Source organism: Musca domestica, unplaced genomic scaffold (assembly GCF_030504385.1).
Source record: "Musca domestica strain aabys unplaced genomic scaffold, Musca_domestica.polishedcontigs.V.1.1 24, whole genome shotgun sequence".
In the NCBI taxonomy this organism is placed as follows: domain Eukaryota; kingdom Metazoa; phylum Arthropoda; class Insecta; order Diptera; family Muscidae; genus Musca; species Musca domestica.
Genome location: NW_026712272.1, coordinates 1,896,570 through 1,911,042, shown reverse-complemented (window position 1 = coordinate 1,911,042; position 14,473 = coordinate 1,896,570).

The window sequence follows — 14,473 nt, the reverse complement described above, 5'->3', positions numbered from 1 at the left end:
TGCAAATATTAGGATTTGCAAAGTTGGAGCAAAATCGGATTATCCTTTCTTTTTCTGTGCAAAAAATATATTTTTTGCAAATTTCGGCTTTTTGTGGGGGAGGTACCAGAAGGAGTGGACCGATATTGCCCATCTCCGAACTCGATCTAAGTTTGACAAAGATATTACGATGTGCCAAGTTTGGACTAAATCGGATACTCCCTTCGAGAGTTATCGTGCGCACCAGCCAGCCAGACAGACAGACAGACAGACGGACGGACGGACATCGCTAGATTGACTCCAAATGTTCTGAAACGAATTTGGTCCAAAGAGACCTAGGGTCTAAAACCGTTATTTCGACTAGGCACGTTTTGACCGTATCAAATGATATATACCCTCTGTAGCCATATGGCTGATGGTATAAAAATGGACCTAATAAACGTGATTTTTTTGAAAATGTTTTTTTAGGTTCCCAACAAACACGGATTACTTAAAAATATTTTTTCAAGGTACTAACAAACGTGAATTTCTTAAAAAAAATTAGGGTCCTAACAAACGTGAATTTTTTTAAAATTTTTTTTAAATGAACCTAACAAATGTGAATTTTTTAAAAATATTTTTTCAAGGTCCTAACAAACGTGGATTTTTTAAAAATATTTTTTCAAAGACCTAACAAACGTGGATTTTTTAAAAATATTTTTTCAAGGTCCTAACAATGTGGATTTTTTAAAAATATTTTTTCAAGGTCCTTACAAACGTGGATATTTTAAAAATATTTTTTCAAGGTTCTGACAAACGTGGATTTTTTAAAATATTTTTTTAAAAGAACCTAACAAACGTGGATTTTTTAAAAATAATGTTTAAGGGCTACCAACAAATGTAGATTTTTTAAAAATAATGTTTAAGGGCTACCAACAAATGCGGAATATTTTTAAAATATTTTTTTAAAAGAACCTAATAAAGGTGGATTTTTTAAAAATATTTTTTAAAGGGCTATCAATGAATGTGGATTTTTTTTAATATTTTTTTAAAAGAACCTAACAAACGTGTATTTTTTAAAAATAATTTTGCAAAAATAAACGTGGATTTTTTAAAAATAATTTTTAAGAGCTACCAAAACATGAGGATTTTTTTAAATATTTTTTTTTAAAAGAACCTAACAAACGTGGATCTTTTAAAAATACCAAAGGGCTACCACAAATGTGGATTTTTTAAAAGGACCTAACAAACGTGGATTTTTTAAAATTATAATTTCAAGGACCTAACCATTTTGGTTTTTTTACAAATATTATTTCAAGGACTAACAGGGTACGAAAAAATCTAGGACCTAACAAACGTGGATTAAAAAAAAAACAATCGAGGACCTAACAAACGTGGATTTTTTAAAAAATATTTTTTCGAGGACCTAACCATCTTGGATTTTTTAAAAATATTTTTTCAAGGACCTAACCAACTTGGATTTTTTACAAATATTATTTAAAGGACTAACATGGTACGAAGGGAACTTAAAAGTACTAAAAAGTTAATATTTTGTATTGGACAAATGGAATGAGCTGCACATTTGAAACAAGTAAAGTAATGACAATTCTCAATTTTGACAATTCTCAAAAGCAATAAAATCCGTTAAAAAATTCTGTTTAAATCTAAAAAATACCGAATGTAGCTGTCACATTGTGGTATATACGACGACATGGACCTTTGTAAGTAAATTTTGTCATAAGCCATTGCAATATTCAAATGCGAAACTTGACAAAAATTCGGTGAATAATGTAGCTAAAATCATCAAAATACCGAATAAAGGGAGGTACCATTATATGGGAGCTATACGAAGACGTGAACCTGCACAGACAATTTTCTGTGATAGGCTGTAGTATTCATTTCAAACTTCAAATACCAAATTTGAAAGAATTCCGATGAATATTGTCCCAAAAATCATCAAAATACCCAATATCGGAAGGTACCATTATATGGGGGCTATACGAAGACATGGACCTGCACAGACAATTTTCTGTGATAGGCTGTAGTATTCATTTCAAACTTCAAATACCAAATTTGAAACAATTCCGATGAATATTGTCGCAAAAATCATATAAATAGCCAATATCGGGAGGTACCGTTATATGGGGGCTATACTAAAACGTGGACCTACATGGCCTATTTTCAATACCAAAAGTCCTGCAGACATAGTATATATTTGAGTTAAATTTTATCAATCTACTTCAATTCGTTCGAAAGCTAGACGGATAGACTGACATCGCTAAATCGACATAGAATTTTATTTCGAGGTGTTACAATCGGAATGACAAACTTAATATACCCTCCATACTATGGTGGAGGGTATAAAAAGAGTCTTTGATGAAGTATATACCAAGAAGTTTTTGAAATTTTGAACTTTAAGGTTACGAAAAGTTATAAATGGTACTAAACTTCTAAAATGGTACTATTTGGTATTAATTGAACGGATAGAGCTAAGACTTTGAAAATTGGTGCGAGAATCAAGGTTGGAAAGTAAGTTTGATATATAAAGGTAGTTATGGAAATGTGTTCCTCGTGTGCGAATTGTACTAGATGGTACTAAATCTGGTACATTGTGATTTAGGGTGAACGGATAAAACCTGAATTTTGAAATTTTGTTTTGGGATCCTTGTTTGGTAGTAGGTTTGTGTTAAAGAGCTGGTTATGGGAATGTGTACTACAACTGCACAAAAAGTACTAAATAGTACTTTATTTCATACAATGGTTCTTGAAATCTGAAATTTAGTATTAGGGTCGATCTTCATGTGTAGCCTGGACATATTAAGGTGGTTTCGGAAATTTGAATTATAAATTTACGAAAAGTACAGAATGGTACAAAATTTAGCATTATGTGAATGGATAGAACTGGTATCCTGAAATTTGTTTATGTGGTTTATGTTAGTACCTGGAATTGAGATATGGAGGTGGTTTCGTGAATCTGTTGAATAATTATACGAAAAGTACTGAATGGTACTATATTTAATATTGGGTAAAGGTATAGAGGTACAATCCTGAAATTTGATATTTAGATTATTGATTATTGATGATATCGTTGATAATTTAAGATTTTTGTTTTCAAGGATCAGAAGTACAGAGATACAAAACCTCGATTTTTCAAGAATATTTTCCGTGGAAAAGCGAACCAAGCAAACGTGGAATTTTTAAGATTTTTACAGGGATCAATTTGGAAATTTTAAGAATATATTTTCAAGAACCAATAGAGCTTTGAACGCGGGTTTGATCACAAATAATTCCAGAGGACAAGCAGAGCTACGAGCGAGGATTTTTAAAAATAGTTTTTCAAGGACTATCAGAGTAATGAAAGGACATTTTTCAAGAACCAAATGTGGATATTTAAATAGTATGTTTTTAAGGACCACACCAATCGAACTATAAAGCCCAGGAGAACAGGAGGAACTCTTCTGTAGGATATCAAAAGGTATCCATCTCAAGGAGACCTCAAGGTCTTTTTCTCAATAAGACCAGAAGATCTTCTTGTCTAGGAAACTAAAAGGCATCCATTTCTAGGAGACCTAAAGACCTCCTTCTGTAGGAGATAAGAAGATCTTCATCTCTCTAGACCAGAAAGTCTTCTTTTCCAGGAGAAAAAATGTCTCTCTAGGAGAGAAACCAGAAGGTCTTGTTCTCTAGGAGACCAGAAGGTCTCTTTAAGGAGACAAGAAGATGTTGTCCTCTAGGAGAGCAGAGATCTCCTTACTCGAGCTGTTAAAATTTTAAGGTAGACTTTCGCTGAGGAAGTAGTGATAACTTGCAAATAATTTAGTAAAAAACGTGGATTTTTTAAGGACCAATAGAGCCAGAATCTTGAATTTTTATGGAATATTTTTCAAGAGCCAACAGAATAAACAAACAAGGGTAGTTTAAGAATATTTTTTCCAGGACCAACAAGGCTTAAAGTGAGAATTTTTGAAAGAATATGTTTTCAGATGCCAATAGAGCTTCAGTCGCGGATTTACCACAATATATTCTCTAACACAAACAGAGCTATGAGATAGGATTTATGAACGGTTATTTTTTAAAATATGCTTTTAAGAACCAACAGGCCATCGAATGTGGATATTTTAAGAATATGTTGTTGAATATGACCACACCAACCGAACAAAATCGGAGTTTTCAAGAATATTTTTACAAAGACCAGCATTTTTTTTTTTAGCAGAGAATTTTGGGATTATTGCCATCGTTCTTTTCAGATATCACAAAATATTCTAGTCTAAAATCATCTGAAAATCTATTTAATTTGTTCCTGCAATGTCCTTAATTCGCCACACATATTTATTCAGCTTTAATTGATTTTTTATTCAAATGGCACATTTACAGCACAAATAACTTTGAAAATATTGCTCTTTTTTCGAATCTGCCCTATGCTCTGATAAATCTTTGCATGGTTTGCTAATGCCACCCCTACCCCATTTTATGCTTCCCGAGGACATACATACCTACATATATTCCTTAACATGTCCTCGAGCATAATTGCCCACTTTATGTGTTTAATCCTTTATGGCGGGTCGTCATCGTCATCATCAACGAGTGTAACAGGACGAGGCAAATATGCGCTTTGGCATACATAAAAAAGAAAAAAAAACGAATATGCAAAGCAGAAACAAAATAAAGAACACAAATCAAACAAAAATGAAAGACAAGAAAGGGTTGATTACGCTCGGCACTAAACAGGAAATGTCGAACAATAGAGTCTCATTTTTTTTACAAACTCGCTTGGCAGGATTAAAATTCCAACGATCGTTGAATGTGACGAAATAAAAGAAATGAATCATATTCGTTTTTTATTGCAGGACTATTCCAGTGTGATACGGTGGTATGTGTATCCAATTTTCTAACCCCCTCACCCCTCACCCTTCATTCGTTCGTTTGTTTTTGTTTTATAACAAAACGACGAAAATGCGAATAACAATGATAAAACAATAAACAAGCAATTTGCATGTCTTTTGTGTGGCGAAAGGATTTATGAGCGCACACACAGACACGTGCAGATCTAATTTTGGCGCCAAAATGTGATTTGCGCCAAAATTGCACAGGATTTTCGAATTATGGTTTGCCTACAAAAGAAAGCAAAAGGTTCAGGAGGTCTCCTTCTATAGGAGACCAGAAAGTCTCCGTCTCCATTTTACTCCTTCTCTAAATGGAAAGAAGGTATCTTTCTCTAGGATACCGAAAGGTCTGCTTTTCCAGAAGATCAAATGGTCTCCTTTTCCAGAAGACCAAATTGTCTCCTTCTTTAGATGGTGAAAAGTCACATTACTCAAGGAGACCAGAAGATCCCCCTCTTTCCATAGCTGAGAGGCCAGAAGGTATCTTTCTCTATAAGTCCAATAGACCTTCTCTAATAGACCTGAAGGTCTCCTTTTCTAGTAGCCCAGAATGTTCTCTTACCTAGGAGACCAGTAGGTCTTCATTTGTAGGACACCAAAAGGTATAATTATCTTTGATACCAGAAGGTCTCGGTCTCTTTGATACTAGAAGAACTCCTTCTCTTAATACCAAAAGGTCTTCTCTGGCAGACCATAAGTTTTCCTTCTCTAGGAGCCGAGAACATCTCCTTCAACAGAAGACCAGAGAGTCTTCCTCTCTTGGAGATCAGATGGTCTCCTTCTCTTGGAAGCTAAAGGTCTTATTTTATAGGAGACTAGAACGTTTCCCTCTCTACGCGACCAGAAAGTCATTTTCTCTAGAGGAGCAGATGGTCTTCTTCTCTTTGAAAATGAAGGTCCCCTTTTCTAGGAGACCAGGAAATCTTCTTCTCTAGAATAACAGATGGGTTTCTTCTATAGGAGACTGAAGGTCTCCTCTTCTAGGGATCAGGAGGTCTTCTCTGAGTGACCAGGTGGTATTTGCTCTGGGAGACCAAGAAGTCTCCTTCTGTATGAGACCAGAACGTCCCTTCCTCTATGAGACCGAAAGATCTCCTATATAGGAGACCAGAAGGTCTCCTTCTCTAGAAGAACAGATGTTATCATTCTCTAGAAAACCAGATGGTCTCCTTCTCTACAAAACCAGGTGGTATCCTTATATAAGAGACCAAAAGGAGACCTTCGGATAACCTCCTTCTCTAGGAAACCTGAAGGTCTAATTCTATAAATGACTGAAGGTCTCCCTTTCAAGGAGACCAGGGGGTCTTCTTCTCTGGCAGACCAAAATGTATCCTTCTGTATTAGAACAGAAGGTCCCTTTCGTCAGGAGAACAGAGATCTCCCTTTAAAGGAGACCAGGGGGTCTTCTTTTGGAGGCCATAATGTATCCTTCTGTATGAGAACATAATGTATTTTTTTCAGGAGAACAGAGATCTCCTTTTTTATGAGACCAGATGGTCTTCTTCTCTGGGAGACTGAAATGTCTTCTCCGCTAGGAGAACACATGGCCTCCTTTTGGAGATCAAAAGGTATCCATCTCAAGGAGACCTGAAGGTCTTTTTTTCTCAAAAAAAATTGCTATCCCTTAGAAGACAGGTTGTTTCTTCTATAGGGTGTCTTTTAGGAGAAACGCGAAAAGTCTTCCCCTAAGAGAGCCGAATGTCCTTTTCTGAAAAAGCCCACAGATGAAAAAATTGTTTTTTTCACTCGGCCTTTCTCTCTCTCTCTTATTTCTCCCTATCCCTCTCTATCTCTCTCTCTCTCTCTTACTTTCCTATTCTGGGCCTAGTGGAGTTCTTTTTAAACCCAAGGTGGTCTCTCTAATGAATCAAAACTACCATCTTACTGTGGATCGAAAATAGTACTACCCTTCCCGGAACTCCATAACAAGCTCTTTGCGACTACTACGTATCATAGCTATCCTCGAAAGCTAAACATTCACAACCTTTTTTTCAACTTTTCTATTTTCTTCATTTCCTTTCAAATTGCTCTGCAAAAATCATTTCAGGGTCATATTTAACAAGGAAATCATCATTGATCATATTTTATTATCCTTTTTCCAAGTAAAAACAACAACAAAAACACCAAACTAAATCACACTCCAGGATACAGAAAAACGAAGAAGAAAAAAAAAACGGTACTGCAAATATCAAGGAAGCGTGTGTACAACGCGAGCTGTGGAGCTGCCATAAATCGTGGGAATTTCTAGGAAATCCTTGCATCTTTACTTCCGTTTTGCACTCATCCGAAATGGGCAGAGCAAAAGCCCTAAGAAATCTTAGATAAAAGCGTTGAAGAACAGCCAGCTATTGGAGCTCAACACGAGCAGTCGGCGGCAATCCAAACTAGAGTCCCTTATCCTTATTTGCACTTGGAGTTTACTTCCGGTTGATGTTTGTGTTTCACATGAGGACGCTACTCGAAGGCGACGGCAGCAGCAATACTGGCAGCGATGCTGTCCTGCCATTCCACTTGTGCAAAGCAAACATTTATCATTTTGTTGTTGCCTGAGTTCGGGGTTTTTTCCAAACAGCCTCTCTCTCCCTCTCCGGATGAGGAAGTAAAAGCTGTTTATGTCCTTAGTCGCCTTGAAAGAAGTCCTTAAGGTTGCCAAAGTAGTTTTTTTTTCGAATGGTTGTTTATGTCGTCGTTGTTGTTCAAGTGCGTTTTTTCTCAAGTGTTTTAATGTGGACTGCTTCTGCTGCTGCCTCTGTTGTCCGTCTCTCCTATGTCCACATGCAGCAGGTTGTTTTTATTTCCTTTTCAATTCCTGTTTTTCTTATGATTTCTTTTTGTTGTTGCTTGCTTGCTCTTAAGTGTGTCCATGGATGTTTCTGGTCTTGTGGACATTTCCGCTTATGCCTGGCGTGTTTCGTTTCGTTTCGTTTCGTTTTTTCGAATCGTTCACTTGCACATTGTGCTGTGGCCAAGTGAAAACAGGATTTTGCCAAAGGAAAGTACAAAAACATGTTCGTACACTTACCCGAAAGGATGCTTCTTGGCTGACGCAGACGGTGTACACTGCATAATAACCTGAAGAAGGACTGGTAAAAAGGACAACCAAAGCTTTTTGTCAGCCAGTGGCCTGATATAAATGGCATTGCTTTTGTTTGGGAAATAATTGCGAATTTGATTTCAAATGTTTTTGAAAAGGCTTTATTTTTGGGAAATAAACAATCAAATTCCAGGAATTCCATCAAAGGATAATTGCTGCAGAATTTTGGTTGTTTATAATTCACGGAATTCCGGAAGGAAGTTTCAAAGCAGTTTTTGGGAAGTAAACACTAAGAAGAAATTTTCTCACACATTAAAACATTGAAGGTTGCAAATGGAATGGATTTGCTTTAAGTGAAGGCTTTTTCGTCCTTGATAAGGAGACATAAGGCCTTCTTTTCTCATATATCGGAAGCAATTTTGGTCATCTATAAGAAATCCTTTTAGTCTATAAAAAAACTATTTGGGAAGACCTTCTGGTCTTCAATGAGAAGATCTTCTTCTTTAAGAGCCAGGAAGGTCTGGTTCTTAAAGGGCGCAGTTGGGAGGTCTTTCTATTGGGGAAACCCTTCTATCGGAGCCTAGAAGGACTACTACTATAGGAGACCAGAAATTTTTCTTTTCTTGGAAGGCCATCCTGTTTTCTATAAAAAGACCTCCTTGAGGTCTTCTATATGAAGACCACCTTGAGGTATTCTATATATAGACTTAAGGTCTTTTATATAAAGACCTCCTTGAGGTCTTCTATATAAAGACCTCCTTGAGGTCTTCTATATAAAGACCTCCTTGAGGTCTTCTATATAAATACCTCCTTGAGGTATTCTATATATAGACCTCCTTGAGGTCTCCTATATAAAGACCTCCTTGAGGTCTCCTATATATATAGACCTCCTTGAAGTCTCTTATATAAAGACCTCCTTGATGTCTTCAATATAAAGACCTCCTTGAGGTCTTCTATATAAAGACCACATCGAGGTCTTCTATATAAAGACCACATCGAGGTCTTCTATATAAAGACCTCCTTGAGGTCTTCTATATATAGACCTCCTTGAGGTCTTCTATATAAAGACCTCCTTGAGGTCTTCTATATATAGACCTCCTTGAGGTCTTCTATTTAAAGACCTCCTTGAGATATTTTATATATAGACATCCTTGAGGTCTCCTATATAAAGACCTCCTTGAGGTCCCTATATATATAGACCTCCTTGAGGTCCCCTATATAAAGACCTCCTTGAGGTCTCCTATAAATATAGACCTCCTTGAGGTCTCCTATATAAAGACCTCCTTGATGTCTTCTATATAAAGACCTCCTTGAGGTCTTCTATATAAAGACCTCCTTGAGGTCTTCTATATAAAGACCTCCTTGAGGTCTTCTATATAAAGACCTCCTTGAGGTCTTCTATATAAAGAACTCCTTGAGGTCTTCTATATAAAGATCTCCTTGAAGTCTTCTATATAAAGACCTCCTTGAGGTCTTCTATAAAAAGACCTCCTTAAGACCTTCTATATAAAGACCCCCTTGAGGTCTTCTATATAACGACCCCCTTGAGGTCTTCTATATAAAGACCTCCTTGAGGTCTTCTATAAAAGTCCTCATTGAGGTCTTCTATATAAAGACCTCCTTGAGGTCTTCTATATAAAGACCCCCTTGAGGCCTTCTATATAAAGACCTCCTTGAGGTCTTCTATAAAAAGTACTTCTGGTCTTCGACATCCTTGAGATCTTCTATAAAAAGATCTTCTGGTCTTCGATGAGGAAGATCTTTTGGTTTTCGATGAGGAAGACCTTCTTCGGTCATCGATGAGGAAGACCTTCTCCGGTCTTCGATGAGGAAGACCTTCTCTGGTCTTCGATGAGGAAGACCTTCTCGTCTTCAATGAGGAAGACCTTCTGCTCTTCTATGAGGAAGACCTTCTTCCATGAGAAGAAGACCTTTCAGCTCTTCTACAAGGAGGACTTTCTCCTCTTCTATGAGGAAGACCTTTTCCTCTTCTATGAAGAAGACCTTTTCCTCTTCTATGACCTTCTGCTCTTCTATGAGAAGGCCTTTCAGCTAGCTCTTCTATGGGAAGACCTTTCAGCTCTTCTATGAGAAGACCTTTAAGCTCTTTTCTGAGGAAGACCTTCCAGCTCTTCTATGAGAAGACCTTTCAGCTCTTCTAAGAGAAGACCTTTCAGCTCTTCTAAGAGGAAAACCTTCCAGCTCTTCTATGAGAAGAGACCTTTCAGCTCTTCTATGAGAAGAAGACCTTTTAGCTCTTCTATGAGAAGAAGACCTTTTAGCTCTTCTATGAGAAGAAGACCTTTTAGATCTTCTATAAGGAAGACCTTCCAGCTATTCTATGAGAAGAAGACCTTTCCGCTCTTCTTTGAGAATGATCTTTCAGCCCTTCTATGGAGAAAACCTTATGGTCCTCTATTAGAAATTCTTGTTGTCGTCTATGAGGAGGCCTTCTTGTCTTTTACATTAAAATATTTAAGGTCTACTTCGAGAAGATTTTCTGGAATTTAAGCAGAAAACTTTGGCTGAGGTTTCCTTGACTTCTTGAGAAAGGCTCACTTAAAAGAAGAGCTTCTGATATTCGATATTCTGCCGTTCGAATTGTGTTCCTTCCGGTCTGCTTAATGGCTTTCTTTTACAATACGTTTGGGTCCTGCACGATTACAGTTCCTTAATGAGAAGTTCTATTGATCTGTTCTGAAAAAATATTCTAGACATCTTTAGGAAGTTTTTCTGGTGAGATATAATTGTTGTTAAAATCCCAAATCGGTTTTGTTTGGAAAAACATTTTTTTTGGGCTGTCGAACATAAGTTTTTTAACATCCATTTTTTATTTAATAAATAGTTAAATGGACCTTGAAAAAATAGTGTGAAGAATTATTTAAATATTACATCACAAAAAGAAAAAATATTTCTTCATTGCATTGCTATTTATTGATTCGATATTTGTTCAAGTATTCAATATTGAATTGAATTATCTTTTTAAAATTGTCTTGGTAAAATATCTTTCAAAAATATAACATTGGTAGGGACTTTATTCAAATGCAAATAATTTGGGTCCTTTTGATCTATGTCAATATTAAGTGAAAATATTTTCATAATCGGTTTTAATTCTTTGTTTACTGTTTAAAAATACGATTACATTAGTATTTATTGATTTTTTATTAAAAACTACTTTTATTTAGAAACCTAGACGCTCATTATACATTTATTTTTGGTTTCCGACATCTATTCAGTTATCCTCAATATACGAAAATTAACATTTTAATATTTTTTTTCAAATATTCCACAAAAAACATTTGTTTTCCTCCTTAAAAAATTCTAAATCCTCCGTAAAACAATTTAAATACACCATCATCCATCCAACACCAATACAGTTTGATCCTGTTGCAAATAACATGAAATAGAAAATTTTCTACTCAAAACTCCTACAATTATTGTCACTAAGAAAAATAAGAAAACTCCAACCTCCCTCAACATGAAATACATAACAAATCCCTTTTCATTGAGTAATGAGTAAGTGAGTGCATTTTCCTCAATTTCCCCTGCGTATGAAAGAAATGCACTACAATTCATTTGTGAGTCCTTTAAGGAGAAAGTAGTACCTATTTCATGTTTTCTTTTCAAACGAAATAGGGGAAATTTCCCAAAAACACCGAACGAAGAAATGTATTGTTTGCCAAAACAGAAGAGGAAAACTTCACTCAGACACCATCAAACAACTTCAATTTCTTCTTGTGGATGAAACAACACACCAATTTTTTACCTAGCCCAATAGACAATAGTGACAACAACAATAAAACACACTAGGAGGAACAGTACCGGCTTTATTGTTTTTTCCATCCACAAACAACAATTCATTTCCTCCTTAGAGCCGAGGCAAAGACACACAAAATGAATAGCATCCACAAACAACAGCGATGTGAGAGAGAGGGAGAACATATGAGAAATATGGATGGTAAAAGAGAGGAGAAAAAGGTGTTGCCACATGATTCCTATATTTATAGATGAGAATCCCGTAAGAATGTGCTAGGGGAAGTTATTACATGTTAAAATAACACCGCAACAATGGAAAATATGTTTCAAAATATTTTTTATGGAATTATGAGTCTAAGTACTAGGGAATTTTAGGATATACAAATCTTTCAGATTAATAATGGTATAGTTTTTAAAGATTTTGAGCGCAAAAATAGTATTAGTTAAGAGAAAGTTTTTAAAAAGAATTATTGTTTTAAACGTGTATACACATATATTGCCAACAAATGTTTTTGGGGTCGGAAGAGTTGAAATTGCTAGATTGCTAATATTTTTTGAGTCAACTGGAATGGCCTGGAATTGCCATTGATAAAATAGTGAATTTAAGCAATAATTGCATTTTTATAGGATTTGCTTTAGACCACTTAGAGGAGAAATCCGAGCAGTACTTATGTTTCAATTTATATGTATTTCTCGGATTTCTATTCTAATGACCTGTGAATGTTGTGAATTTTCTAAATAATTTTTTGAGATAATGTCATCGTCGTCGATTTTTTTAAAATATTTTTCATGGGTTCTTGGACCAAAATATTATTTTTAAGAATTTCAAATTAAGAGGTTTCATAAACCAACAATATTGCATACCTTAAGATTTAGTTTTGAGGGACATTTTGAGGTCCTGAGATCAAAAATCATTTAGTTGAAAACTGTTATAATAAGCACTGAGAGCCATAAAACCAATACTAGGAGATTATTGAGGATTTTTTTTTGAAGACTTTAGACCAAAATGTATATTTCTTTAGGATAATTGTTGAAGATGTTCCTACAAATAATCATAGATTTAAGTTAAGATTGTGACAAAAAATTTCACCTTAAAGACACTTTTTAAGATCTTTGAAGTTTTTATACCCTCCACCATACATGGTAAGGGGAATATTAAGTTCGTTATTCCGTTTGTAATTCATCGAAATAATTATTTTAGACCCAGCAAAGGATATATCTCTGTTGTAATTACGCTAAAATCAAAACGAATAAAGATAGAAAGCTAAAATTTTGTCTGCAGACAGGTCACGTTCGAAGATGTACGATATCGGTCCACGATATCAAATGTCCGCAATATAACGGTACCCCTTGATATTCGATATTTTGAAGATTGTAGCCAACTTTTTCCATGAAATGGTCTGAAAATCCACAAAAAGAAATCCTTGTATATATAAGTCCACGATATCATATATCCCACATATAACGGCACCTACATATATTCCGTATTTTGATGTTTTTTGTTACTTTTTTCAATAGAATTGTCTAAAAATCCGTCCGTCTGTCTGTTGCAATCACGGTAAAGTCAAAACGAATTAAGATAGGAAGCTAACATTTTGCACAGATCAGTCTTTTGTCTGCAGGCAGATCAAGTTCGAAGATGGGCTATATTGGTCGTATAGCCTCCATATAAGGGCACCTCCCTATATTCTGTATTTTGATGATTTTAGCTACATTTTTAAATGGAATTGTTTAACAATCCACACTATAAGTTCTTTCTAAGCGAAAGAATTTTTTTCCAGATAGTGGAGGATATTCAATGCTCCACTCGCCCGAACTTACCGTTTTTTTTTACTTATTTGATTTAAATTGAAAAATATTGCTCGATTAGAACCTGGCATTGCAATTATAATTGAGCCATATCATTAAGTGTTGGAATTTCTCCATATCATATTTCGCGAACTTTAAAAATATTCGATTGAATATTCTAAAATTAGAAAATTGTAAGAGTTTTTAGCAAAATAGTCGAAAGCCGGAAAACATAAAATTATCTCATTCATCATTTCAAACTTCAAAGTATATATTCAGGACTTTTGGTATCGGTCGAAGTTTGAGTTTTGTATAGTCCCCATATAACTGTACCTTCCAGTTATAGGCCCGAAAATAACTGTAACTCCCTATATTCGCTATTTTTATGATTGTAGCAGTATTTTAAACAGATTTTGTTTTGAAAATTTGCAAATTCCTTCCGAATGGTAGAGAGTATTCAAAGTTCAGGGTATTCAAAGTACTGCCCTTTTACTTATTATATATATTTCAAAATTTATATAAAAAATAAACTTTAGATAATTTAATTTAAAGTCTTTTTTATTCCTTAAAGCACTATCGTTCCGACCTCAACTTAATGCTTAGATACTTACTTTCATGGTAGTCATATTTAGCCGTTTTATAAAATTTTCGGAAATTTGAATTCTTTTATTTTTGAGCATCGACTTTACTAAATCTAACGGAAACACGAATTAATCTCAATATCTGAAAAAAATAAATATACTTGTATTTCATCATTGATTTTTACTTTTATTCCAGCATGGAATGCCTTCCTCAACGTAATTTTAAAGAAGCTAACTTCATGTCCAATGATATATTTCCCAGCTATCGTAAAAAAATTACCACAAAAAAAAAAAATTAAAAACTCCAAAATGCATTGCATTCAATTATTATTATCAGCCACTTTGATTCTCTTACATATCATTGTAGAGGCAAGTTTTCATACCATAGAAAAGTGGAGACACTGCCCTTAGTTTATTCCCTGAGCATTTTCCTTCAAATCAACACCATTGATCACCATGATCTTTGGAATGAA